At 38.4% G+C, this 3493-nt stretch overlaps 1 long non-coding RNA gene across 3 annotated transcripts; it reads left to right on the top strand.

Annotated features, from left to right (window-relative positions):
- Positions 1-806: 806 nt before the first annotated feature.
- Positions 807-2960, top strand: LOC136260396 (uncharacterized). 3 transcript variants are annotated; one of them, XR_010703526.1, is made up of 7 exons: positions 807-1669; positions 1724-1933; positions 1982-2135; positions 2268-2372; positions 2626-2690; positions 2751-2779; positions 2830-2960. It is a non-coding gene; the product is annotated as an uncharacterized lncRNA (long non-coding RNA). The 3 variants fall into 3 exon arrangements; XR_010703525.1 differs by having other exon boundaries at positions 1166-1598; positions 2423-2690; XR_010703524.1 differs by having other exon boundaries at positions 1166-1669; positions 2423-2690.
- The last annotated feature ends 533 nt before the right edge of the window (positions 2961-3493 follow it).

The raw sequence follows: 3493 nt of genomic DNA, 5'->3' as shown, positions 1-3493 counted from the left end.
GGATTAAACTTTAGTAATTGTATTCTTGGCCGCTTCAGATATCAGCTCTTTAAGTTACCAGTTACTTTTCACTTCAGCTAAGCTGATTTTTCTTTTTGTTTTTTACATTGGGTTCCAGATACTTGTAGTTTCTTGGGCACGCCTTTTTTACAGCGAAGGTGTTTTTGGGGTGGATATCACTCATTTTTGTCAGTGATAGACTCTACATTTGGTTTAAAAGGTAATTATTTTGGAAATGAGCAATTAACATTAATGCAGAATATTATCTTGGAGAGTCAGTAAAATCCATACATAATAATGATTGTTTCATAACACCGTAAATTCGGAAGTATGAATTTACGGTGTAGTATGACTGTTCTATTAGAGTAAATTTATCTTTACTGCCTGTACGTGATGAATATATCTCATATCTGTGCATGTTAAATGCTTCAGACACCTAATTAAACTTGCAAGTGCCTAATTAGTTCACAGTTGCTACACAGCTATAAATACATTTGTAATTGTTATCATCATAATCATTTATCATGTTATAACCATTTTTTAATATTTTGGTCACAACTTCAGGATTAGAGCAGCAGAGAAAGGAATAGAGGACTCAACCATCAAGACTTGTATATGGAGATGGAACAGTATTGCGATGGACAATGCCGGTACTAACCCCTCAAGGGTGTTGCAGTACAGTATAGATGCAAGACCAGATGCAAGACCAGAGCCTTGATTGTCGCCTTTTGACTGTGGTCACAACTTCAGGATTGGAGCAGCAGAGAAAGGAATGGAGGACTCAATCATCAAGACTCGGGAGATGGAATAGTATTGCCATGGACAATGCCAGCACTAACCCCTCAAGGATGTCACAGTGCAGTATCGATACAACCACTCCAACCAGTGCATAAGACCAGAGCTCGATCATCACCTTTTGGCTGAAATTTTTATACTTGATGAAGCAATTAAAACAAAAAAGTTGTAGTACTTGTACTTTCCTGAGGGAACATGTCCCCAGAGTCCCAGACTCCCTTGCCTGTTCAGCAGAATAATAGGATTGAGCCTTACTACCAGTTTCACCTTTATCCTTGGCCTGAATGTACATATCAGCAACATAATACAGTAGCTGTAGATAATGCTAGTTAATGCCCCTAGGCAGAGCTATAGGGGTGGGAATTTTTCCCTACTATCATACTATTATAGTAGTTCTTCTCGCAGTTCTTTGCCTGGCCATCATCAACTGCTGTCTATCAACTGCTGTCAAAACATTAGTCTCGTCCCCCAGACCCTTCCTCAAGCATGCTTATCACACAAAAATAACTTAGTTTAGCAGTGCACAAACAATTATTCATTGACAGCTTATACTACACTTACCGCATTTTTGAACCATGTATACCACCAGAATCCACCAGATTGACAACTAACACGTGATCTATTTAGGGGAAATCTCGTGGAAAGTCCCTAAGTACCTTAAGAGGACACTCATGATACGTGGTTTTAAATTGAATGGTTTAAGAATGTAACTGGATGGTGAGGCGTACTTTAATCGGCTCGACTTCACTGAGAAACTCGAGCCCCTCGTGAGAAACTACATCGCTTGAGCAACGCTTGAAAAAGTAAGAGTCAAGAATACTGAGGGACTCTATGATATATGCCGGTCTTGAATGCTAACGAAACGAGGAGTGAAGTTTTTGCAACGTGTCACATTGCCACACACTGATTCACCGTGTTTGTGCGATAGGGTTTTTGGACCTGTCCACCAGATGTTGAAAGGAAATTCATTCCACCACATGTTGAAAGGAAATTCATTCCAACTTGTCAGAAGTTATTGGTATACTCATTGTTGGGGTCCATGGGGACATCGATGATCATTTACCAGTCAGCTGTAAGTAATGTCACAACTGAAGGAAAGGAACCATTTCCATACCCCTATGGCATACTGATTTTCCAGGTCAGTTTATGTACACCAAACCACAGAAATGTAGAACTTTGGTTGCAGGTGGAAAATAAACACCTTTTTACTCAGTTACAAGAGATTCACCCAGCTGGGATAAAATGTTGAAGTGAATGTCATTAGTACCTACTTGCGGTTCATCAGGTATTGGACAATTCCAAGTGTCCAGATTATGCAGTTGTCCAGTTTACACGTTTAGGCAAGTTCCACAACATCCTATAATGTATTACTATATCAGTGTGGAATAATGCTTATATAATATTTTTCATATTCCAGGCTTTAGGTATGTGTTAGTGTATTGTATTTAACACCTGCATGTTGGTTTTTGCAGGCCATCTGGTCATACTGGTTTATCCACTAGCAGTTGAATGTGATCATGGTACATATGTAATTTGAGACCATGCAGGAACAAAGATAGAGGTGTCATGAATTTCAGGTAAGTTGACATTCAGAGGAATTGTATTATTGCAATTGTTCTTTTTGTAGTTATCAATTATCAGTGACCAGTTTGTGATAGCGTACTTTTGTTTGACTAATGGCCAAATGTTCTGGTTTACATGCTTACCCAACAGTTATGTTACTCACTTAACCTGCATATGGGATATATATTTTTAGTTCATTTTGATTATTCATCCTTTATTGGTACAGCCTGGCATATTGATTTTTTGCACATTCTCTTTTTAATTCAGTGCCTGCTGGATTGTTTCGTCAGATATCGAAACAGATGTCTTTGGTGTTGCGACCGATGTTCCAGGTCAGTTTGCGTGTGTGTTTAATTTAAGGTTGACTTCAGTGCCTGCTTATTCTTTTACAGGTCTCGGTATTGAGTGTCATGAATTTCAGGTCAGTTGACGTACAGAAGAATTGTATTATTGCAATTGTTGTTTTTGCAGTTATCAATTATCACTGTATACTAGTGATGTGAATTTGCAGGTCAGTCTACTCAGATGTATCAGGCATAGTGTTGATGGGTTCGAACAAGTATCCAGTGTAGACTGTAGTGGCATCAAGGGTGTTAATTTCCAGGGTCAGTTTACATGTTGTGATGTTAGCGATTTTTTCCTAGTACCCAGATATTAAGTGTATTGTATTTAATGCCCACCTGTTATGTTTTTAAATTATGGTATATCAGTGTAGACAGTGCAACAGTAAGCCTTCTGTGTTGTAGTAACTATTTGTTTCATAATATTATGCTGTTGTCCCGGAATGGCACAATTTTTGGGCAACCAGTGTGAAGTCCGGTGGTACAAACATTGTATTATGACCAAGTTGTGATAGCGTACTTTTGTTTGACTAATGTCCTAATGTTCTGGTTTAACATGCTTACCCAACAGTTATGTTATTCATTCACTTAGCCTGGGATATAATTTTTGTTCATTTTGATTATCCATGCTATTATTGACACAGCCCGGCATATTGATTTTTTGTACATTCTCTTTTAATTCAGTGCCTGCTAGATTGTGTCATCAGATATCGAAACAAGTATTTTTGGTGTTGCGACCGATGTTCCAGGTCAGTTGCATGAGTGTTTAATTTAAGGTTAACTTCAGTGCCTGC

This window comes from Dysidea avara, chromosome 1 (genome assembly GCF_963678975.1).
Source record: "Dysidea avara chromosome 1, odDysAvar1.4, whole genome shotgun sequence".
Lineage (NCBI taxonomy): Eukaryota > Metazoa > Porifera > Demospongiae > Dictyoceratida > Dysideidae > Dysidea > Dysidea avara.
The sequence above is the reverse complement of the archived record's forward strand: the minus strand, read 5'-3'. Positions and strand labels throughout refer to the sequence as shown.